Source organism: Salmo salar, chromosome 13 (genome assembly GCF_965601325.2).
Source record: "Salmo salar chromosome 13, fSalSal1, whole genome shotgun sequence".
Taxonomy (NCBI): Eukaryota; Metazoa; Chordata; class Actinopteri; order Salmoniformes; family Salmonidae; genus Salmo; species Salmo salar.
Window position 1 is genome coordinate 110688581 of NC_138303.1, and position 26824 is coordinate 110715404.

Sequence of the window (26824 nt, forward strand, 5' to 3'; positions counted from 1 at the left end):
GTTCTGCCCCTGAACAAGGCAGTTTAACCAACTGTTCCTAAGCCGTCATTGTAAATAAGAATTTGTTCTTAACTGACTTGCCTAGTTAAATAAAGGTAGAAAATGTAATCTCTCAATGCATATGTTTTCCCTGTTGCAATGTCTGCTGGTGCTGTCCTAAATGAGTCATTTCTAAAGATGAGCTGCTGGTGCTGTCCTAAATGAGTCATTTCTAAAGATGAGCTGCTGGTGCTGTCCTAAATGAGTCATTTCTAAAGATGAGCTGCTGGTGCTGTCCTAAATGAGTCATTTCTAAAGATGAGCTGCTGCGCCACTATGATGGTCTATCTCAGGGCTGTTCAACCCTCTTCCTGGAGATCTACCGTCCTGTAGGTTTTCAGTCCAACCCTCTTCCTGGAGATCTACCGTCCTGTAGGTTTTCAGTTCAACCCTCTTCCTGGAGATCTACCGTCCTGTAGGTTTTCAGTCCAACCCTCTTCCTGGAGATCTACCGTCCTGTAGGTTTTCAGTCCAACCCTCTTCCTGGAGATCTACCGTCCTGTAGGTTTTCAGTTCAACCCTCTTCCTGGAGATCTACCGTCCTGTAGGTTTTCAGTTCAACCCTCTTCCTGGAGATCTACCGTCCTGTAGGTTTTCAGTTCAACCCTCTTCCTGGAGATCTACTGTCCTGTGGGTTTTCAGTCCAACCCTCTTCCTGGAGATCTACTGTCCTGTGGGTTTTCAGTCCAACCCTAATTTAACACACCTGATTCTACTAATTAGCTGCTCAACAAGACCTTAACTAGCTGAATCAGATGTGCTAAATTAGGGTTGGACTGTAAACCTACAGGACGGTAGATCTCCAGGAAGAGGGTTGGACTGTAAACCTACAGGACGGTAGATCTCCAGGAAGAGGGTTGGACTGAAAACCTACAGGACAGTAGATCTCCAGGAAGAGGGTTGGACTGTAAACCTACAGGACGGTAGATCTCCAGGAAGAGGGTTGGACTGAAAACCTACAGGACAGTAGATCTCCAGGAAGAGGGTTGGACTGTAAACCTACAGGACAGTAGATCTCCAGGAAGAGGGTTGGACTGAAAACCTACAGGACGGTAGATCTCCAGGAAGAGGGTTGGACTGTAAACCTACAGGACGGTAGATCTCCAGGAAGAGGGTTGAACTGAAAACCTACAGGACGGTAGATCTCCAGGAAGAGGGTTGGACTGTAAACCTACAGGACGGTAGATCTCCAGGAAGAGGGTTGGACTGTAAACCTACAGGACAGTAGATCTCCAGAAAGAGGGTTGGACTGTAAACCTACAGGACGGTAGATCTCCAGGAAGAGGGTTGGACTGTAAACCTACAGGACGGTAGATCTCCAGGAAGAGGGATGGACTGTAAACCTACAGGACGGTAGATCTCCAGGAAGAGGGTTGAACTGAAAACCTACAGGACGGTAGATCTCCAGGAAGAGGGTTGAACTGAAAACCTACAGGACGGTAGATCTCCAGGAAGAGGGATGGACTGTAAACCTACAGGACGGTAGATCTCCAGGAAGAGGGTTGAACTGAAAACCTACAGGACGGTAGATCTCCAGGAAGAGGGTTGAACTGAAAACCTACAGGACGGTAGATCTCCAGGAAGAGGGTTGAACTGTAAACCTACAGGACGGTAGATCTCCAGGAAGAGGGATGGACTGTAAACCTACAGGACGGTAGATCTCCAGGAAGAGGGTTGGACTGTAAACCTACAGGACGGTAGATCTCCAGGAAGAGGGATGGACTGTAAACCTACAGGACGGTAGATCTCCAGGAAGAGGGATGGACTGTAAACCTACAGGACGGTAGAGCTCCAGGAAGAGGGATGGACTGTAAACCTACAGGACGGTAGATCTCCAGGAAGAGGGTTGGACTGTAAACCTACAGGACGGTAGATCTCCAGGAAGAGGGATGGACTGTAAACCTACAGGACGGTAGATCTCCAGGAAGAGGGATGGACTGTAAACCTACAGGACGGTAGATCTCCAGGAAGAGGGATGGACTGTAAACCTACAGGACGGTAGATCTCCAGGAAGAGGGATGGACTGTAAACCTACAGGACGGTAGATCTCCAGGAAGAGGGTTGGACTGTAAACCTACAGGACGGTAGATCTCCAGGAAGAGGGTTGGACTGTAAACCTACAGGACGGTAGATCTCCAGGAAGAGGGATGGACTGTAAACCTACAGGACGGTAGATCTCCAGGAAGAGGGTTGGACTGTAAACCTACAGGACGGTAGATCTCCAGGAAGAGGGTTGGACTGTAAACCTACAGGACAGTAGATCTCCAGGAAGAGGGATGGACTGTAAACCTACAGGACGGTAGATCTCCAGGAAGAGGGATGGACTGTAAACCTACAGGACGGTAGATCTCCAGGAAGAGGGATGGACTGTAAACCTACAGGACGGTACAGGACCTTGGACAGCCCTGCTCTATCTGTTTTAAAGTCCTGTCATGTGTCTGGGGTTGAAGTAAAGGTATACAACAGAACTGTGGAACTCCTTGGCTTGCATCCCACGTCGCACCCTATTCCTTACATAAAGTAGTGCACTACATTTGACCAGGGCCTGGTCAAATGTAGTGCACTATGTAGGGAATAGGGTGCCATTCGGGATACATTTTTTTAAATCTACAGAAGACGGATCATCTGTCATCAAGATGATTACGTTCTCCCTCTCTCTCACCCTCTCAGTTCTATCAAGAGGACCAGTATACTGTTACTACTAACAGATAATGATCTTTCTCCCCCCTCTCTCCCCCTCCCCCTCTCTCCCCCTGCTCTCTCTCACCCCACCTTTCTCTCTCTCTCTCTCTCTCTCTCGCTCTCTCTCTCTCTCTCTCTCTCTCTCTCTCTCTCTCTCTCTCTCTCTCTCCCCCTTCTCTCACTCCCCCCTCTCTTTATCCCCCCCTCTCTCCCCTCTCTGTCTCTTCCCTGTCTCCCCTTTTTCTGCCTCTCTCTCTCTACCCTGTCTCCCATCTCTCTTTCTCTTCTCTCCCCCTGCTCTCTCTCTCCCCACCTTTCTCTCTCCCCATCCTCCCTCTCTCTCTCCCCGAGCAGCAGATGGTTTACTTTATGCAGTAATTATTTGTGGGTTTACAATTGAAGCAACAGTCTGGGGTCATAAAACATGAACCATTCCTCCACCTGAGAGAGAGAGAAGCTCTCTGCCCTCTTAGAGCATAAATCAGACATGATCATTGGCTCAGAGACCACGGACGGTGGACGACAAGGAAATGGTTTCTTCTCTCCTGGTTTTGAGCACATCGACCAGTCCCTAATGGCACCATATTCCCCATAGTGCACTACTTTTTAACAGAGCCCTATGTAGGGAATAGGGTTCTATAGTGCTCTGCTAAAAAGTAGTGCACTATATAGGGAATAGGCTTCCATAGGGCTCTGTTAAAAAGTAGTGCACTACATAGGGAATAGGCTTCCATAGGGCTCTGTTAAAAAGTAGTGCACTATGTAGGGAATAGGGTGGACTTTGGGAAGCAGACAGTGTCTCTTGTTGAGATTCCAATCATTCAGACGGTAAAGGAGGGTGATAGATCCCCTGTGTAGGGCGGATTGGGGTCAGGACGGGTCACTTACTGAAGAACAGTAATGACTCTATTTTTAATTTATTTTTACCCTGTTTCCTAAACGGCCTTTCGTCTACTTTCATCCCGTAGTTTCTGGTTTTGAGGTTTCTCAAAGAGAGGAGAATTGTTTGATAGAGTACCACAGAGTAGTAGATTACTTCCCAATTTTTTAAAATTATTTTTACTCTTAACTTCTTGACTATTAGAACATGGAAAATAGCTGTTTTCACATAATACGTAGATACTGGTGCTGGAGGTGATAAATATGAAGACAACAAGTGAAGTGCGGTTGTCCCTTTAATCAGTAGAGCAAAGGTGATTGGCTGGGATGTTAATCTGTCTGTCTGAATGCAAGCTCATTGGTCTTAGTTGTTTTGGAGAATTACATTTCATAAAATATTAATAGTGGCAGAAATGAAGGTGGAATGGAGGGCTTGGATTGAGACTGCGAGACGCAAGACTATTCTTCACGATTGTCCTGTGTTAAAAGAGTTGCTAGCCTCCTTAAACAGATGCCATAACATATAATGATGATAATCTCCCATACTGACAGATACAAATACTGTAATCAGTTTGTTATTTTATTGAAAAAACACTGAAAGTCATAACTCAGTGGTGTCACTAGTGATGAATAAGGTGGTGGTGGATATCCGTATTCATCACTAGTACATATCCTTCGCTTCAGGTCCTGAGCTACGGGCAGTTACATTTGGGTACGTCATTATAGGCGATCCAAACTAGACAGACACACAGACAGACAGACAGACCAGACCAGACCAGACCAGACAGGGGTACATCTCTCCCTGCGTGGGAAAGGCTTTCATTTTGAGAAAAGTATTCTATCCGACGTTGTGTATTCAGAATCAGAACGCTGGGTTTTTATAAGGCTGCAAAGAAGTCCTAATACGGCCAAGACATTTAGGAGTATTTCTCAAACATAAAAAAAAAAAAAATGTTTTTTAAGTAGAATTGATGTTTGGAGTTGTATTTGTATTTAATATTCAGGTGGCAGCTGTTCAGCTCTAAAACCACTAGAGGAAAATAGGTGCTGGTGAGACACTCAGTATTCAGGACTCATACGCCACAGCACATACAACACAACCCTTGAACAATGTGAGGCGATCCAGACAAAAACAATATTTCATCAGCCCTGCCCGACCGGGCCCATCCCAGATCTATCCATCCCATAATACGATGCTGCTCGGTTTCAAATCACTCCATCTCTAATGTGTTTCATCTCCTAATGGTCTTCTACCCGTCAGTGATTGAATCGCTGCTCAGCAGTCTGATTGCAAACAAATGTAAGCAACAGTTTGGGTGTTGGAAGGAAATGAGAACACATTGATCTCTGGGTAAATAGGACCCTATTGCCTATGGGCCCTGGTCAAAACATTGATCTCTGGGTAAATAGGACCCTATTCCCTATGGGCCCTGGTGAAAAGTAATGCACTATATAGGGAATAGGAATATATATATAATGCACTATATAGGGAATAGGAATATATATATAATGCACTATATAGGGAATAGGGTTTATATTGGGTGTTGCCATGTCTCTCTCTCTCTCTCTGTCTCTCTCTCTTTCTCTCTCTCTCTTTCTATTGCTCTCTCTCTCTCGGTCTCTCTCTCTCTCTTTCTATTGCTCTCTCTCTCTCGGTCTCTCTCTCTCTCTCTGTCTTTCTCTCTCTCTCTTTCTATTGCTCTCTATCTCTCTCGATATCTCTCTCTATATCTCTCTCTCTTTCTTTCTTTCTCTGTCTCTCTCTCTTTCTTTCTCTTACTCTTTCTCGCTCTCTATCTCGTTCTCTGTCTTTTTCTCTCTCTCGCTCTCTATCTCGCTCTCTATCTCGTTCTCTCTCTTTCTCTCTATCTCGCTCTCTATCTCGTTCTCTCTCTCCCTCTCTCTTTTTCTCTCTCTCGCTCTCTATCTCGCTCTCTATCTCGTTCTCTGTCTTTCTCTCTCTCTCGCTCTCTATCTCGCTCTCTATCTCGCTCTCTATCTCGCTCTCTATCTCGTTCTCTCTCTCCCTCTCTCTCTCTCTCCTATTATTTTTTTTGTTTGTTACAAAAACCCAACTAATCTTTTTTTTGAGTCATCGCTCTATCATTTTTTTGTCCCCCATCATAACAAGTCATTAGTGACACAGGGAAATATTGAGTACAGCGATGTGCATATCAATATTGTTCTAATCACCGCTGCAACAACCTTATTTCAAAAGAAGTAATTTGTGATCCAGGGATATATTGACTACAGAGAATATGAATAGCCATATAATCACTATTGGAGCGTGATAGGCATAGAGAACTATGGTTTGGAACCCTCACAACACATCAAGGCTTTTTCTAGCCTGGGTTCAAAATGAATTGTTCTGTTTCACTTCAGATTTGCAAGTGAATTAAAACACTTCACAGAACACAGTTTGGTTTCCAGGCTAGGTTTTCTCCCCTCACTTTTAATGGCGTGTCTAGAACATTTAGAATGGGGGACAAGGTGGGGCAAAGATCCAGTTTGGGGGGGGGGGGGACAAGGTGGGGCAAAGACCCAGTTTGGGGGGGGGGGGGGACAAGGTGGGGCAAAGACCCAGTTTGGGGGGGGGGACAAGGTGGGACAAAGACCCAGTTTGGGGGGGGGGACAAGGTGGGGCAAAGACCCAGTTTGGGGGGGGGGGGGACAAGGTGGGACAAAGACCCAGTTTGGTGGGGCGGTGCATAAGATTTTGACCCTTAATTGATACAAGGTGGACTTTTTCCAATACAATTATGATGGTTCAATGCATTACACACTTCAGCTTAGGTTTGGTACAAACTAAAATAAATTATATTTATTTTAATAAATGAATAAATAAATAGATCATACATTTTTGCAAGTTTATTGAAAATGGAATACAGAAATATCTAATTTACATAAGTATTCACACCCCTGAGTCGATACTTTGTGGAAGCACATTTGACAGCTATGCAAATCAAATCAAATGTTATTGCGGGTGTAGTGAAATGCTTGTGTTTCTAGCTCCAACAGTGCAGTAATATCTAACAATTCACAACAATACACACAAATCTAAAAGTAAAAGGAATGGAATTAAGAAATATATAAATATTTGATTGAGCGATGTTGGAGTGGCATTGACTAAAATACAGTACAACAGAAAACAGTATATACGTATGAGATGAGTAAAGCAGAATGTAAACATTATTAAAGTGACTAGTGTTCCATTATTAAAGTGGTAGCACCGAGTGGTAGCACCGAGTGGTAGCCTCGAGTGGTAGCACCGAGTGGTAGCCTCGAGTGGTAGCACCGAGTGGTAGCACCGAGTGGTAGCACCGAGTGGTAGCACCGAGTGGTAGCCTCGAGTGGTAGCACCGAGTCGACATATGCTGATGGATGATCAGATCTGTCCGTCTAAAACTGGAGCCTGTCATCTCGAATCATATTCAACGGTTCGTCAACAAACATGACTTAATGCTGTGTCACGAAAGTGATGCTCTCTGGGAGAAAAAAATAAATAAATCTCTTCATTTCCTCTTTGAAAATGTCCTTCCGTGACCAACTCCATTTAGAATTAGAATGGCGATTCAACTCTGGCTTCTTATCCACCATTCCCTCAGCTCATAAGTAGTGTCCATCCTCCATTCATCGTGTAACACTAAATAAAACCATGGGAATAAAGAAACCCCAGAAACCACCAGGCAAGATGCTCTTGTTATCTGTTGCGAGGCCAGCAGTAACAGCCCCAGCCTGGGATAAGTAGAGAGGCTAATTGTGGTGCATGACTCACAGCCCTGGTTCTCTCTCTGTAGTGGTAATGTTATGTTTTTTGTATTTGTTTGGAAGGACCAGTAAGTAAGCATTTCTCTGTTAGTCTACCCTTGTTGTTTACCAACCGTGTGACAAATGACATTTGATTTGATTTGATTTGGATGTGTCCAACTACAGAGAACCACAGTCCCAAATAGCACCTTATTCCCTATGTAGTGCACTACTATGGACACTGGTCTAAAGTAGTGCACTATATAGGGAATAGGGTTTCATAGGGCTCTGGTCTAAAGTAGTGCACTATATAGGGAATAGGGTTCCATAGGCCTCTGGTCTAAAATATTGCACTGTGTAGGGAATAGGATTTCATAGGGCTCTGGTCTAAAGTAGTGCACTATATAGGGAATAGGGTTCTATTTGGGACGCAAGCACTGTGGTTCTCTGTAGTGAGGGAGCGTGCAGTTCCAGTGCCAGCAGCCCAACCTCTTTGGCTTTGATTCCCAATTAAGGAGTCAGCCCCTGGGGACAAGATGAAAAAAGAAGAGACAGAGAAGAGAGGGACCCTTCATACTAACACTCGTGCTCTGTGACACACAGTCTGTATCCCAAATGGCACCTGGTTCCCTATGTAGCGTACTACTACTTTATTCAACTAGACAAGTCAAATCAAATCAAATCAAATCAAAGTGTATTTGTCTCATGCGCTGAATACAACAGGTGTAGACCTTACAGTGAAATGCTGAATACAACAGGTGTAGACCTTACAGTGAAATGCTTACTTACAGGCTCTAACCAATAGTGCAAAAAAGGTATTAGGTGAACAATAGGGAAGAAATAAAACAACAGTAAAAAGACAGGCTATATACAGTGAGGGAAAAAATATTTGATCCCCTGCTGATTTTGTACGTTTGCCCACTGACAAAGAAAGGATCAGTCTATAATTTTAATGGTAGGTTTATTTGAACAGTGAGAGACAGAATAACAACAAAAGAATCCAGAAAAACGCATGTCAAAAATGTTATAAATTGATTTGCATTTTAATGAGGGAAATAAGAAGAACGCTGGGCCGCCCTATGGGACTCCAAGTTACGGCCGGATGTGATACAGCCTGGATTTGAACCAGGGACTGTAGTGATGCATCTTGCACTGAGATTCAGTGCCTTAGACCGCTGCGCCACTCGGGAGCCCCTTTTGACCAGGGCCAGTACACACTGAGACAGGGCCAGGCCAGTACACCCTGAGACAGGACCAGTACACACTGAGGCAGGGCCAGTACACACTGAGACAGGGCCAGTACACACTGAGACAGGGCCAGTACACCCTGAGACAGGGCCAGTACACACTGAGACAGGGCCAATACACACTGAGACAGGGCCAGTACACAATGAGACAGGGCCAGTACACACTGAGACAGGGCCAGGCCAGTACACCCTGAGACAGGACCAGTACACACTGAGGCAGGGCCAGTACACACTGAGACAGGGTCAGTACACACTGAGAGAGGGTCAGTACACACTGAGACAGGGCCAGTACACACTGAGACAGGACCGGTACACACTGAGACAGGGCCAGTACACACTGAGACAGGGCCAGTACACACTGAGACAGGGCCAGGCCAGTACACACGGAGACAGGGCCAGTACACACTGAGACAGGGCCAGTACACCCTGAGACAGGGCCAGTACACACTGAGACAGGGCCAGGCCAGTACACACTGAGACCGGGCCAGTATACACTGAGACAGGGCCAGTACACCCTGGGGCTTGGCTATGGTCTATTGGAGCTGAAGCTATGGCTGTTCTAGAGCTGAATCAGTAGACATTTCACTGTGAAATGCCTCGTCAAAGCCAGAACCTTAAAACATACAGTATATATATATTTTTTTTAAATATTATGTTTATTGGAATCTTTCAGCATTTGTTGATAATAAAACAGTTGGACCAATGGATACATTTTCTTCTCACAATTAACAGACAGAAGTGAAATGGTTATGAACCTTATTGAGGTTAAATATGCAGCAAATTAATAAATGATAAATGTTTTCCCCAATTACAAAATGACAAAGATGAGCAATAATGGAATGGCTCTCTGAACAGTTTTTACCCCGAAGCCATAAGACTCCTGAACAGGTAATCAAATGGCTACCTGGACTATTTGCATTGTGTGCCCCCCCCCAACCCCTCTTTTACGCTGCTGCTACTCTCTGTTTATCATATATGCATAGTCACTTTAACCATATCTACATGTACATACTACCTCAATCAGCCTGACTAACCGGTATCTGTATATAGCCTCGCTACTTCTATAGCCTCGCTACTGTATATAGCCTGTCTTTTTACTGTTGTTTTATTTCTTCACTTACCTATTGTTCACCTACTACCTTTTGTGCACTATTGGTTAGAGTCTGTAAGTAAGCATTTCACTGTAAGGTTGTATTAGGCACACGTGACAAATAAACTATGATTTAATTTGATTTCAGTTCAGCCTATACTGAAATACATGGTAGCTACAGAGACATGAGATAGGAATGGATCTCTGAGCAGTTCAGCCTATACTGAAATACATGGTAGCTACAGAGACATGAGATAGGAATGGATCTCTGAGCAGTTCAGCCTATACTGAAATACATGGTAGCTACAGAGACATGAGATAGGAATGGATCCCTGCCACAGTCACTGTGGTTCCTAACTTAATAACAAAGAAGTCTATTTCCTGCTGGGAGGCAGTGTGGAGAAGACAGAAGTAATACGCACGTTGATATTTAACTCTCCACTCCACCCCAGCATGCTCAGTAATCAGCTGATGTCATACTGTGGCAGTCAAGTCATCATGTCCATATTCACAATAAAGTGTGTAGTGTGTAATGCAAGACAATATGTTAAACATGGATACATCCCACATTGTTTCGCTATTAGTGCGCTAATTTTCGGGCCCCATGGTCAAAAGAAGGGCACTACCTACCCACTAGGGTACAGACGTCAACTCAACGTCTATATTCCACATTGGTTCAACGTAATTTCATTGATTTGTAATTGATCTGTAAGCCTATCTGTAGTGAGGGGGAGCCACTCAGCACAGTGCTCAAACACACACTCTGGTACGCATACACAGTGGAACTGTCTAGTGACACCCTTTGTCTAATCGCTTATGAGATGTCACTGTAGATAAGAACTGTCATGCATCACAAATGGCCTTGTGAAACATTTTTTTTTGTAGGAAATGATTGTTTGTATTGGAAGGTAATAGTATGGCGTCTGGGAAGCAGAGAGAGAGAGAGAGGAGGTGTTTGGTAAGCAGAGAGAGAGAGAGAGAGAGAGAGAGAGGAGGCGTTTGGGAGAGAGAGAGAGAGAGAGGAGGCGTTTGGGAAGCAGAGAGAGAGAGAGGTGTTTGGTAAGCAGAGAGAGAGAGAGGAGGCATTTGGGAGAGAGAGAGAGAGGAGGTGTTTGGTAAGCAGAGAGAGAGAGGAAGCGTCTGGGAGAGAGAGAGAGAGAGGAGGCGTTTTGGCCTGTGTGAAGCGTGAGTCATAAGCTGAAGGCAACAGTTTCCCCTCCACAGCACTCTGACTGCCTGTTTTGTTTTATTGTAACTGGGACATGGATTGGTATACTACTGTAGCACAAAATATATACAGTACCTTGCAAAAGTATTCATCCCCCTTGGCGTTTTTCCTATTTTGTCACATTACAACCTGTAATTTAAATAGATTTTTATTTGGATATCATGTAATGGACATACATAAAATAGTCCAAATTGGTGAAGTGAAATGAAAAAAATAACTTGTTTCAAAAAATAAATAAATACAGAAAGTGCTATGCTATGAAGTCCCTAAATAAGATCTGGTGCAACCAATTACCTTCAGAAGTCACATAATTAGATAAGTAAAGTCCACCTGTGTGCAATCTAAGAGTCACATGATCTGTCACATGATCTCAGTATATGCACACCCCTGTTCTGAAAGGCCCCAGAGTCTGCAACACCACTAAGCAAGAGGCACCACCAAGCAAGCGGCACCATGAAGACCAAGGAGCTCTCCAAACAGGTCAGGGACAAAGTTGTGGAGAAGTACAGATCAGGGTTGGGTTATAAAATATATCAGAAACTTTGAACATCCCACAGAGCACCATTAAATCCATTATTAAAATATGAAAAGAATATGGCACCACAACAAACCTGCCAAGAGAAGGCCACCCACCAAAACTCACAGACCAGGCAAGGAGGGTGTTAATCAGAGAGGCAACAAAGAGACCAAAGATAACCCTGAAGGAGCTGCAAAGCTCCAAGCCATTGCTTAAAGTGTTCACCAAAAGGCATGTGGGAGACTCCCCAAAAATATCGAAGAAGTTACTCTGGTCAGATGAGACTAAAATGTAGCTTTTTGGCCATCAAGATAAACACTATGTCTGGCACAAACCCAACACCTCTCATCACCCCGAGAACACCATTCCCACACTGAAGCATGGTGGTGGCAGCATCATGCTGTGGGGCTGTTTTTCATCAGCAGGGACTGGAAAACTGGTCAGAATTTAAGGAATGATGGATTGCGCTAAATACAGGGACATTTTTGAGAGAAACCTGTTTCAGTCTTCCAGAGATTTGAGACTGGGGTGGAGGTTCACCTTCCAGCAGGACAATGACCCTAAGCATACTGCTAAAGCAAAGCTCAAGTGGTTAAGGGGAAACATTTAAATGTCTTGGAATGGCCTAGTCAAAGCCCAGACCTCAATACAATTAAGAATCTGTGGTATGACTTAAAGATTGCTGTACACCAGCGGAACCCATCCAACTTGAAGGAGCTGGAGCAGTTTTTCCTTGAAGAATGGGCAACAATCCCAGTAGCTAGATGTGCCAAGCTTATAGAGACATACCCCAAGAGACTTGCAGCTGTAATTGCTGCAAAAGGTGGCTCTACAAAGTATTGACTTTTTTTTGGGGGGGGGGGGGGGTGAATAGTTATGCACTCTCAAGTTTTCCGTTTTTTTGTCTTATTTCTTGATGTTTCACAAGAAAAAATATTTAGCATCTTCAAAGTGGTAGGCATGTTGGGTAGAAAGAGAAGACTGTTCAGTCAAACAGTCATATCTGGTGAAGAGAAGACTGTTCAGTCAAACACAGTCATATCTGGTGAAGAGGCAGGGTTATTTTCAGTTCCTTTTTAAAGGAGGGAGCTGTCCAGGGTTCTGTGCAGCGCCTCGCTAAAAGGGGGAGCTGTCCAGGGTTCTGTTCTGTTCCTTTCTGAGGGGAGGGAGCTGTCCAGGGTTCTGTTCTGTTCCTTTCTGAGGGGAGGGAGCTGTCCAGGGTTCTGTTCTGCTCCTTTCTGAAGGGAGGGAGCTGTCCAGGGTTCTGTTCTGCTCCTTTCTGAAGGGAGGGAGCTGTCCAGGGTTCTGTTCTGCTCCTTTCTGAGGGGAGGGAGCTGTCCAGGGTTCTGTTCTGCTCCTTTCTGAAGGGAGGGAGCTGTCCAGGGTTCTGTTCTGCTCCTTTCTGAGGGGAGGAAGCTGTCCAGGGTTCTGTTCTGCTCCTTTCTGAGGGGAGGGAGCTGTCCAGGGTTCTGTTCTGCTCCTTTCTGAAGGGAGGGAGCTGTCCAGGGTTCTGTTCTGCTCCTTTCTGAAGGGAGGGAGCTGTCCAGGGTTCTGTTCTGCTCCTTTCTGAAGGGAGGGAGCTGTCCAGGGTTCTGTTCTGCTCCTTTCTGAGGGGAGGGAGCTGTCCAGGGTTCTGTTCTGCTCCTTTCTGAGGGGAGGGAGCTGTCCAGGGTTCTGTTCTGCTCCTTTCTGAAGGGAGGAAGCTGTCCAGGGTTCTGTTCTGCTCCTTTCTGAAGGGAGGCAGCTGTCCAGGGTTCTGTTCTGTCGCTCTCTATGGGAGGGAGCTGTCCAGGGTTCTGTTCAGTGCCTCGCTAAAGGGGGGAGCTTTCCAGGGGTCTGTTGTGTTCCTTTCTGATGGGAGGGGGCTGTCCATGGCCCTGAAAGGAAAGGAACAGAAAAGAAAAGAAAAGGAAAGCAAGGATATATTTAACTGTTGTTCCAGTTCGATAAAACGCATAAAGCTCTTTCTGTATTGACAATATACAGCAAAGCCACGTTGGTTCTGGTACACAGTACAACAATACCATCTGATTAATAATAAAGGGAGAAAGAGCACAGGGGAAGGAGACAACCATGGACTAACCTAGGAAGCGTAACCTTTATCAAGGCTTAATGAAGGAAAGGGTTACAGAAAAATATAATTATGACTCTTGTTCCTGTTTGACATAATGCAAAAACGTAATTCTAACTGTTGTTCCAGTTTGATATCACACATAAATATAATGATAACTGTTGTTCCAGTTTGATATCACACATAAATATAATGATAACTGTTGTTCCAGTTTGATATCACACATAAATATAATGATAACTGTTGTTCCAGTTTGATATCACACATAAATATAATGATAACTGTTGTTCCAGTTTGATATCACACATAAATATAATGATAACTGTTGTTCCAGTTTGATATCACACATAAATATAATGATAACTGTTGTTCCAGTTTGATATCACACATAAATATAATGATAACTGTTGTTCCAGTTTAATATCACACATAAATATAATGATAACTGTTGTTCCAGTTTAATATCACACATAAATATAATGATAACTGTTGTTCCAGTTTAATATCACACATAAATATAATGATAACTGTTGTTCCAGTTTAATATCACACATAAATATAATGATAACTGTTGTTCCAGTTTGATATCACACATAAATATAATGATAACTGTTGTTCCAGTTTGATATCACACATAAAGCTCTGTTTGTATTGATGCTGTACGGAACATGTGGAGACTTTTTTAACCACTCCAAACAAGACGTTCCCTCACAGGGACAATAAAGCTGTTCTATTCTATTCTAATCTATTGTATTCTAATCTATTGTATTCTAATCTATTGTATTCTAATCTATTGTATTCTAATCTATTGTATTCTAATCTATTCTATTCTAATCTATTGTATTCTAATCTATTCTATTCTAATCTATTCTATTCTAATCTATTGTATTCTAATCTATTGTATTCTAATCTATTGTATTCTAATCTATTGTATTCTAATCTATTGTATTCTAATCTATTCTATTCTAATCTATTCTATTCTAATCTATTGTATTCTAATCTATTGTATTCTAATCTATTCTATTCTAATCTATTGTATTCTAATCTATTGTATTCTAATCTATTGTATTCTAATCTATTGTATTCTAATCTATTCTATTCTAATCTATTGTATTCTAATCTATTGTATTCTAATCTATTGTATTCTAATCTATTCTATTCTAATCTATTCCATTCTATTCTAATCTGTTGTAATCTGTTCTGTTCTAATCTATTCTAATCTAATCTAATTTATTGTAATCTAATCTATTCTAATCTATTCTATTCTAATCTAATCTATTCTATTATATTATATTCTATTTTGCATACCACACAACTCTCTGTGTTGACAGTATACACTGACAGTAGGTGTCAATACTCCAGTGATTAAAGCGAGAGTACAGGGGAGAGAGCACTACTACTGTTGAGAACAGAAACCTTTAGTGAAGCGTTAGTTAATAAAGGAACATGCTACAGTGAACAAAGCATTAGTTAATAAAGGAACATGCTACAGTGTAAATGTCAACATTTAGAACGTTACTGACAGTCGTATGCGAGGGGAATGAGTCTCTTAGACTGCGCCCCAAATGCCAACCTATTCCCTATATAGTGCATAACTTTTGACCCAAGCTCTATGGCACTATAAAGGGAATAGGGGGGCATTTGGGACATTACCCATGACCATTGGCTTTCCCAATGTTTTGTAGCAGGCAGAAGCAGTTGAAGCAGCCCCAGACAGCTGAAAAGGGCACAGTCATCAGTGGAGGTTGAGGTCCACAGGACGTGACAACACTTCATAATGCATGGGGTTCACATAGTCATTAACATGGGGGTCAGGTTGGCACCACTACGCCAGTCCTCAGTCCTTACTCAGACACATCAACTATCTCTCCCTCTCTGTCTCTCTCTCTCTCTCTCTCTCTGTCTTTCTCTCTCTCTCTCTCTCTCTCTCTCTCTCTCTCTCTCTCTCTCTGTCTCTGTCTCTGTCTCTCTCTCTCTGTCTTTCTCTCTCTCTGTCTCTCTCTCTCTCTCTCTCTCTCTCTCCGCAGTCTCCTTAAGTTTGCCGACTGATAATGTAGACAGCAGGCTGTCAAAACTGATGTTGTGAGGATAATGTAGACAGCAGGCTGTCATAACTGATGTTGTGAGGATAATGTAGCTATCAGGTTGTCACAACTGATCTTATGAGGATAATGTAGCCAGCAGGCTGTCATACCTGATGTTGTGAGGATAATGTAGATAGCAGGCTATCATACCTGATGTTATGAGGATAATGTAGCTATCAGGTTGTCACAACTGATCTTATGAGGATAATGTAGCCAGCAGGCTATCATACCTGATGTTGTGAGGATAATGTAGACATCAGGTTGTGGTAGTGGTGCTGATGCCTGGTAATGACATTCAAACGAGGGTGTCAGAGGCTGATTGGGTAAATATCTTCCTATATAGTGCACTACTTTAGACCAGAGCCCTATGGAACCCTATTCCCTATATAGTGCACTACTTTAGACCAGAGCCCTATGGAACCCTATTCCCTATATAGTGCACTACTTTAGACCAGAGCCCTATGGAACCCTATTCCCTATATAGTGCACTACTTTAGACCAGAGCCCTATAGAACCCTATTCCCTATATAGTGCACTACTTTAGACCAGAGCCCTATGGAACCCTATTCCCTATATAGTGCACTACTTTGACCAGAGCCCTATGGAACCCTATTCCCTATATAATGCACTACTTTGACCAGAGCCCTATGGAACCCTATTCCCTATACAGTGCACTACTTTAGACCAGAGCCCTATGGAACCCTATTCCCTATATAGTGCACTACTTTGACCAGAGCCCTGCAGGATCTGTTGAAAAGAGTGCCATTTGGTACACAGCCTGTGACTCAGCCAAACAAGAGACCCCCTCTCCACCCCTCTTCATCTCTCCTTTGTTCTCATTAGTCAATACTCACATCTCTTACCCTCCTCCTCTACCCTCTATCTTTTGCTTTCTACTGCTCAGCAAATCTCCCCATTAAGGCTGATTGATCCAGCATTAGGGACAGGCAGGTTGTTGAATGTAGGGAGAGGGATGGCGAGAGAGGAGAAGAGAGGGTGGGAGGGAGGGACGGAGGTGGAGAGAGGGGGAGAGAGGAAGGCAGGGAGCGAGAGAGAGAGAGGAAAGGAGGTAGGGAGGGAGAGAGGAAGGGAGAGAGAGAGGGAGAGAGGAAAGGAGGGAGGGAGGGAGGGAGGGAGGGAGGAAGGTAGGGAGCGAGGAAGGTAGGGAGGAAGGAAAGAAGGGAGGAAGGAAGGAAGGAACATAGGAAGGAAGGAAGGAAGGAAGGAAGGAAGGAAGGAAGGAAGGAAGGAAGGAAGGGAGGGAGGGAGGGAGGGAGGGAGGGAGGGAGGGAGGGAGGGAGGGAGGGAGGGAGGGAGGGAGGGAGGGAGCGAGGAAAGGAGGTTGGGAGGGAGGGAGGGAGCGAGGGAGGGAGGGAGGGAGGAAAGGAGGTTGGGAGGGAGGGAGCGAGAAAGGAAGGGAGGGAGGGAGGGAGAGAGGGAGGGAGAAAGTGAGAGAGGGAGGGTGAAAGTGAGAGAGGAAAGGAGGTAGTGAGGTAGCGAGGGAGGAAGGGAGGGAGGGAGAGAGGAAAGGAGGTAGGGAGGGAGGGAGGGAGGGAGTCAGGGAGGGAGAAAGAGAAAGAGGAAATGAGGTAGGGATGGAGGGATGGAGGGAGAAAGAGAGAGAGGAAAGGAGGTAGGGAGGGAGGGAGAGAGAGAGGAAGGGATGGAGGGAGAAACAGAGAGAGGAAAGGAGGTAGGGAGGGAGGGAGGGAGAGAGAGAGGGGAGAGAGGAAGGCAGTGAAGGAGGGATGGAGGGAGAAAGAGAGAAAGGAAAACAGGTAGGGAGAGAGGGAGGGAGAGAGAGAGGGAGGGAGGGAGAGAGGAAGACAGTGAAGGAGGGAGGGAGAAAGAGAGAAAGGAAAGGAGGTAGGGAGGGAGAGAGGAAGGGATGGAGGGAGGGAGGGAGAAAGAGAGGGGAGAGAGGAAGGCAGAGGGAGAAAGAGAGAAAGGAAAGGAGGTAGGGAGGGAGGGGGAGAGAGAGGAAGGCAGGGAGGGAGAAAGAGAGGGAGGGAGAGAGAGGGAAGCAGGGACGGAAGGAGAGAGATAGAGGGAGGAAAGGCGGCAGGGAGGGAGGAAGACAGAGAGAGAAGAGAGAGAGAGAGGAAAAGAGGTAAGTAGTTCTTTAGCCAACATGTTTGTTCTCCCCTTACAGCCGCAGTAGCATGTAACTATTTAAAGATTGAAAAATACAAGGTATTGTTTATTTTACACATAATTAAGCCCAAGATATTGAATTTAGCCATCAGTGCCTCCAGAAAGACTTTGGGTGCATGTGTCTGTTTTCTAGAACTCACCCCTCTGCTGTATGTTACTGTCTGCTTTCTAGAACTCACCCCTCTGCTGTATGTTACTGTCTGCTTTCTAGAACTCACCCCTCTGCTGTATGTTACTGTCTGCTTTCTAGAACTCACCCCTCTGCTGTATGTTACTGTCTGTTTTCTAGAACTCACCCCTCTGCTGTATGTTACTGTCTGTTTTCTAGAACTCACCCCTCTGCTGTATGTTACTGTCTGTTTTCTAGAACTCACCCCTCTGCTGTATGTTACTGTCTGCTTTCTAGAACTCACCCCTCTGCTGTATGTTACTGTCTGTTTTCTAGAACTCACCCCTCTGCTGAATGTTACTGTCTGTTTTCTAGAACTCACCCCTCTGCTGTATGTTACTGTCTGCTTTCTAGAACTCACCCCTCTGCTGTATGTTACTGTCTGCTTTCTAGAACTCACCCCTCTGCTGTATGTTACTGTCTGCTTTCTGGAACTCACCCCTCTGCTGTATGTTACTGTCTGCTTTCTGGAACTCACCCCTCTGCTGTATGTTACTGTCTGCTTTCTAGAACTCACCCCTCTACTGTATGTTACTGTCTGCTTTCTAGAACTCACCCCTCTGCTGTATGTTACTGTCTGCTTTCTAGAACTCACCCCTCTGCTGTATGTTACTGTCTGCTTTCTAGAACTCACCCCTCTGCTGTATGTTACTGTCTGCTTTCTGGAACTCACCCCTCTGCTGTATGTTACTGTCTGCTTTCTGGAACTCACCCCTCTGCTGTATGTTACTGTCTGCTTTCTAGAACTCACCCCTCTGCTGTATGTTACTGTCTGCTTTCTAGAACTCACCCCTCTGCTGTATGTTACTGTCTGCTTTCTAGAACTCACCCCTCTGCTGTATGTTACTGTCTGCTTTCTAGAACTCACCCCTCTGCTGTATGTTACTGTCTGCTTTCTGGAACTCCCCCTCTGCTGTATGTTACTGTCTGCTTTCTAGAACTCACCCCTCTGCTGTATGTTACTGTCTGCTTTCTAGAACTCACCCCTCTGCTGTATGTTACTGTCTGCTTTCTAGAACTCACCCCTCTGCTGTATGTTACTGTTGTATAGAGGAGTTGGATGCCTATCCTCGTTGAAGATCCTACACTGTAATCAATAAGGACATGAAGGAAATATCAAACAATGCCATAGAACTCTGTAGCACAAGTGGCTCTTGGAGTGGCCCAAAATAGCCCCTGAAAATGAACTAGCAGAATTGTGAAACATCTAAAAGATAACCTCTACCCTTCATACGGAGCAGAACTAGTTTATTCATTTTTTTCCCCTCCTCACAGCACCACTTAAGGATAACAATGTGTTGTGTAATGCCTTTGTGTGTGTGTGTGTGTGTGTGTGTGTGTGTGTGTGTGTGTGTGTGTGTGTGTGTGTGTGTGTGTGTGTGTGTGTGTGTGTGTGTGTGTGTGTGTGTGTGTGTGTGTGTGTGTCGTGTAATGTGTGTATTGGCTTTAAGAAACACACTGTGCCGTTCTATTCACGGTCAGACTTGATCCATTCTGTAAGAGTCATCCTGGGCAAACTGATCAATATGAAACCTCAGTACTCACTCAGGGGAAGAAAATAACAGGCAGGGGACAAAATCACTACCATCGTTTCAACCAGACCTCACTTTAAGGCAAAGTTTGGATTTAACATCTACACGTCTGTCTTTGTTCTACGTCTTGTGCAAATAACAAATCAATTCACAGACAAAGAAACCTCTAAATCAATGTTATGTCAGGAGAATTCAGAATGCTTGGTTATATAAGTTATGTCAGGAGAATTCAGAATGCTTGGTTATATAAGTTATGTCAGGAGAATTCAGAATGCTTGGTTATATAAGTTATGTCAGGAGAATTCAGAATGCTTGGTTATATAAGTTATGTCAGGAGAATTCAGAATGCTTGGTTATATAAGTTATGTCAGGAGAATTCAGAATGCTTGGTTATATAAGTTATGTCAGGAGAATTCAGAATGCTTGGTTATATAAGTTATGTCAGGAGAATTCAGAATGCTTGGTTATATAAGTTATGTCAGGAGAATTCAGAATGCTTGGTTATATAAGAGTGCAACACATCAACAGTTAAAGATAATGTACGATGATGATGATGATGATAATTAAAATGTTCCATCTTGGTGTGTCCTTCCTCTGAACCTCTTTTGAGGCTCACATGTCAGCCATGAAAATAACCTTAAACCGGGAGACTAGTAGGACCAGGGAGACTAGTGGACCAGGGAGACTAGTGGACCAGGGAGACTAGTGGACCAGGGAGACTAGTGGACCAGGGAGACTAGTGGGAACAGGGAGACTAGTGGACCAGGGAGACTAGTGGAACAGAGAGACTAGTGGGACCAGGGAGACTAGTGGACCAGGGAGACTAGTGGGACCAGGGAGACTAGTGGACCAGGGAGACTAGTGGGATCAGCGAGACTAGTGGACCAGGGGGACATGTGCCAACTTCTTGACAGATCCTTTCACTGGCCTCAGACGTGAATGCCTTTCTATCGACCATCCCAAACACTTGTAACTCCACCGGTGATTGAGCAGGGAAAACCCTTTCCTTGATGGGAGAGAGATTAGGGGTTTTAATCACTGCTCAGAGGTACTCAGACCTAGGCAGAGCAGAACGACAGGCAGGGTCAACATGGCTAGAGGAGTGTTGGCACGTTGACTGGCAGATCCTCTAATTGCTTTGGAAGTTTGACGATGAAGGGCATAAGGGTTTTGACAGTATGACAGGCAGTGGGTCTTTTGGTCATCCAGATCATACGCACGCATATGAAGGCAGGCAGGCAGGCAGGCAGGCAGGCAGGCAGGCAGACAGACAGACAGACAGACAGACAGACAGACAGACAGACAGACAGACAGACAGACAGACAGACAGACAGACAGACAGACAGACAGACAGACAGACAGACAGACAGACAGACAGACAGACAGACAGACAGACAGACAGACAGACAGACAGACAGACAGACAGACAGACAGACAGACAGACAGACAGACAGACAGACATAATGCTGTATTTCATTTGCTGTAACAGTTGACTGATTTGTCCTCTAAATGACCTCTGACAGCTACCTTTCAACGGATCAATGCCTATTTGTACGTGTTCAACTGCTATGAATGAGAGATTCCATTCCCGCAATTCCCCATTAAGCAGAGTTCCCTGTGCTCCGATGTGGAGAAGAGATCATTTACAATGAGATAATTCGTGGGGAGAGAGAGACTTGTGTTTGTAGACTATAGCGCTGTTAGATCATCTGTGAAATAACTATTATTAGGGGACATTTATTTGCTCGTCACGCTAACATGCAAAACAATGCATGCAGCAGCCGATCGTTCAAATGATGAAAAAAGCGACCTGCCATCAATCCGTTCTTTATGCTAATATTTAAAAAAACAAACATTTTATTTAACTTTTATTTCTACAAGGTCGGCCTCCATTGAGACCCGGGTCTAATTTACAAGGTAGCCCTGTGAACATGAACATACACAATTTACATAATGTAAGAAAATATCCATACAAAACAATAAATCCAAGATTTAGTCAAAACCAGGGACCTCCTGAGTGACGCAGCGGTCTAACAAACTTCATCCCAGTGTTCCAGCGTCACCCACAGGAGACCCACTGGAGACCCACTGGAGACCCACTGGTGACCCACTGGAAACCCACAGGAGACCCACAGGAGACCCACTGGAAACCCACAGGAGACCCACTGGAGACCCACTGGAGACCCACTGGAGACCCACTGCAGACCCACTGGAGACCCACTGGAGACCCACTGGAAACCCACTGGAGACCCACAGGAGACCCACAGGAGACCCACTGGAGACCCACTGCAGACCCACTGGAGACCCACTGGAAACCCACTGGAGACCCACAGGAGACCCACTGGAGACCCACAGGAGACCCACTGGAAACCCACTGCAGACCCACAGGAGACCCACTGCAGACCCACTGGAGACCCACTGCAGACCCACTGCAGACCCACTGGAGACCCACTGGAAACCCACTGGAGACCCACTGGAGACCCACTGGAGACCCACTGGAAACCCACAGGAGACCCACTGGAAACCCACTGCAGACCCACTGGAGACCCACTGGAAACCCACTGGAGACCCACTGGAGACCCACTGGAGACCCACAGGAGACCCACTGGAAACCCACTGCAGACCCACAGGAGACCCACTGCAGACCCACTGGAGACCCACTGCAGACCCACTGCAGACCCACTGGAGACCCACTGGAAACCCACTGGAGACCCACTGGAGACCCACTGGAGACCCACTGGAAACCCACAGGAGACCCACTGGAAACCCACTGCAGACCCACAGGAGACCCACTGGAAACCCACTGGAGACCCACTGGAAACCCACAGGAGACCCACAGGGGACCCACAGGAGACCCACTGGAAACCCACTGGAAACCCACTGGAGACCCACTGGAGACCCACTGGAGACCCACTGCAGACCCACTGGAAACCCACTGGAAACCCACTGGAAACCCACAGGAGACCCACTGGAGACCCACAGGAGACCCACTGGAAACCCACTGCAGACCCACTGGAGACCCACTGCAGACCCACAGGAGACCCACTGGAGACCCACTGGAGACCCACTGCAGACCCACTGGAAACCCACTGCAGACCCACAGGAGACCCACTGAAAACCCACTGGAGACCCACAGGAGACCCACTGGAGACCCACTGGAGACCCACTGGAGACCCACTGGAAACCCACTGGAGACCCACTGGAGACCCACTGGAGACCCACTGCAGACCCACTGGAGACCCACTGGAGACCCACTGGAAACCCACTGGAGACCCACTGGAGACCCACAGGAGACCCACTGGAGACCCACTGGAAACCCACTGGAGACCCACAGGAGACCCACTGGAGACCCACTGGAGACCCACAGGAGACCCACTGGAAACCCACTGCAGACCCACAGGAGACCCACTGCAGACCCACTGGAAACCCACTGGAGACCCACTGCAGACCCACTGGAGACCCACTGGAGACCCACTGGTGACCCACTGGAGACCCACTGGAGACCCACTGCAGACCCACTGGAGACCCACTGCAGACCCACTGGAGACCCACTGGACCAATCAGTCCAATTAATACATGAGCTGAGTGTCTGAAGAACCGCTTTATATATATAAAACAATAGGAACACTTCCCTAATATTGAGTTGCTCCCCTTTTTGCCCTCAGAACAGCCTCAATTCGTCGGAGCAGGGACTCTACAAGGTGTGGAAAGCGTTCCACAGGGATGCTGGTCCATGTTGACTCTAATGCTTCCCACAGTTGTGTCAAGTTGGCTGGATGTCCTTTTGGGTGGTGGATCATTCTTGATACACACAGGGAAACTGTTGAGCGTGAAAAACCCAGCAGCGTTGCAGTCCTTGACATAAACCGGTGCACCTGGCACCTACTACCATACTCCGTTCATAGGCACTTCAATATTTTGTCTTGCCCATTCACCCTCTGAATGGCACACACACACAATCCATGTCTCAATTGTCTCAAGGCTTAAAAATCCTTCGGTAGACTTTTCCTGCAGCCAAACGACCTAGCGGCTTCATGGCCAGAACGTTATTAATGTTTTTCATAGTTAGTAAAACGTTTTTTTTTTTTTTTTATTCTGCTGAAAATCTGGTGTTTCTATATCAAACAGTGTTGTTATATTTCAGTCTTCTGTGATGTACAGTACCAGCCAAGAGTGTGCAAAACTGTCATCAAGGCAAAGGGTGGCTACTTTGAAGAATCTCAAATATAAAATATATTTTGATTTGTTTAACACTTTTTTGTTTACTACATGATTCCATATGTGTTATTTCATAGTTTTAATGTCTTCAGTATTATTCTACAATGTGGAAAATCGTAAAAATAAAGAAAAACCCTTGAATGAGTAGGTGTGTCTAAACTTTTAACTGTTACTGTATATAAAGTGTAATATTGGGATGCAAACTCATAATGTAATACATGTCAACTCTATATCTGATATTGTACAGGGTTCTTCTTTATTTTAAACCCATAACTGTGTATGTGAGGTGGATACTTCTGTTACAAAGTAGATTTGTTTAAGACTACAGAAGAAACACTCTGTGTCACCCTGATTTAACCCACTGCACTAAAAGGTTTTAACCTGTCTCCTCCCCTTCATCTACACTGACTGAAGTGGATTTAACGCGTGACATCAATAAAGGATCGTAGCTCTCACCTGGATTCACCTGGTCAGTCTATGTCATGGAAAAGGCAGGTGTTCCTAATGTTTAGTACACTCAGTGTACAACAATTAGCCATTGCTGGTCCCTTCTGGTAGTCAGAGACTCCCAGCCATCAGACCTATACAAAATGCAGTGATGTGTATGATTATTGTCTCCAGTGATATAATGCAGTGCTGAATGATACAGAGGCTGCTGCATACATGTAGATTATATCACTGCAATGAAGTACTGGGTGAAACGTTGTTTGAACAAGGATTTTAAACATTTTTTTTTTTATAAAACAAACCAATCTTAATTCTCAACCTTTTTTTTGTCAGTTTTTCAATATGTGTTTTATTAAAAGACAGCTTATCATCAATCCAAGTACTTATAACGGAGAACTTGATAAATGATTTAATGTGCAGATACTATGCAGGTCATGGTTAATATTACGAGACCAAGACAACGGCACAAACTTGGTGTTATTAGCATTTAGCACTAGTTTAGGATCAGTAAGTGATTTTTGTTCTGTTCCTCTCTAAGGGAGGGGGCTGTCCAGGGTTCTGTTCTGTTCCTCTCTAAGGGAGGGGGCTGTCCAGGGTTCTGTTCTGTTCCTCTCTAAGGGAGGGGGCTGTCCAGGGTTCTGTTCTGTTCCTCTCTAAGGGAGGGGGCTGTCCAGGGTTCTGTTCTGTTCTGTTCTGTTTTGTTCTGTTCTGTTCCTCTCTAAGGGAGGGAGTTGTCCAGGGTACTGTATCAAATGCCTTCGACAGATCAATAAATAAACAATATAGCACATAATCTACGACATGTGTAGCTGCTGAAACAGCACTACATCCAGGTATAACACCAGACTGGTAGCTGCTGAAACAGTACTACATCCAGGTCTAAAACCAGACTGGTAGCTGCTGAAACAGCACTACATCCAGGTCTAAAACCAGACTGGTAGCTGCTGAAACAGCACTACATCCAGGTCTAACACCAGACTGGTAGCTGCTGAAACAGCACTACATCCAGGTCTAAAACCAGACTGGTAGCTGCTGAAACAGTACTACATCCAGGTCTAACACCAGACTGGTAGCTGCTGAAACAGCACTACATCCAGGTCTAAAACCAGACTGGTAGCTGCTGAAACAGCACTACATCCAGGTCTAAAACCAGACTGGTAGCTGCTGAAACAGCACTACATCCAGGTCTAAAACCAGACTGGTAGCTGCTGAAACAGTACTACATCCAGGTCTAAAACCAGACTGGTAGCTGCTGAAACAGTACTACATCCAGGTCTAAAACCAGACTGGTAGCTGCTGAAACAGCACTACATCCAGGTCTAAAACCAGACTGGTAGCTGCTGAAACAGTACTACATCCAGGTCTAAAACCAGATTCTAAGAATAGAATGTGAAGTTAAGAAAGTTCTAAGCTGAGAGTTGGCCAGGGACTTAAAAAATGTGTCTAATTTAAAATGAAAACAATGTATTTTTTTATAATACTTTTAAAAATCTTTTTGGGTCGTTTTTATCCCTTTTTCTCAACCAATTTTGTGATATCCAATTGGTAGTTACAGTCTTGTCCCATAGCTGTAACTCGCGTACGGTCTTGGAAGAGGCGGTGGTCGAGAGCCATACATCCTCCAAAACACGACCACTAAGCTGCACTGCTAACTACAACACACTGCCCGCTTAACCTGGAAGCCAGCCACACCAATGTGTAGGAGGAAACACAGTACAGCTGGCAACCGAAGTCAGCATGCATGCGCCCAGCCGCCACAAAGAGTCGCTAGAGTGCAATGGGACAAGGACATCCCAGCTGGCCAAACCCTCCCCTAACCCGGACGACGCTGGGCCAACTGTGCGCCTCCTCATAGGTCTCCCGGTCGTGGCCGACTACGACACGGCCCGGGATCGAATCCGGATCTGTAGTGATGCCTCTAGCACTGCGATTGTCACGTCCTGACCAGCAGAGGGCGTAATTGTGTTAGTTTTGGTCAGGATGTGGCAGGGGGTTTGTGTGTGTTAAATGTTGTGTGGGTGATTGGACTCCCAATTGAAGGCAGGTGTGTTGAGTTGCCTTTGATTGGGAGTCCTATATAGTAGTGTGTGTTTTTCTTTGGGGTTGTGGGTAGTTGTTTTTGCACTGCGTGTTGTGTGCCTGCAAAACTGTTCCTGTCTTCATGAGTATCGTTTATTGTTTTTGCCTGTGGATGCTTTACTTAAGTTTATTAAAAAAACTATGAGTATCCACATTCCCGCTGCGCCTTGGTCCATTTTTGAAGACAGCTGTTACAGCGATGCAATGCCTTAGACCGCTGAGCCACTCAGGAGGCCCTGAAAACGACTTTTTGACAAAATTAGAAACGTATAATATCTGAAAATGTAGCTAGGTTCTTACCTGTATACATGGATGAACGCTTCTCCCTTTCTCATGGATGCCACGGTTGCCCTTAGTTTGAAGATGTAATTCGGAGACAGGTGTTTTATACAACAGCCTTCTGTGTTCTCTTTTCGACTCCCTCCGCATTTGCAATCATTCCCTGCTTCCACCGGGTATTCCATTGATTTCAAAACTCAGTCAACTTCTTCCGTGACAACAACACTGTTGATTGCCGTTTCTTCCCCATCACTGTCATCAGAAGACTGTACCATGTCTGGTTCAATGAAAATGTTTTTACCTAAATCAGGGATTTTATAATTGTCTGATTCATTTTCAGAGTCAGAGAGAGAGAGAGAGAG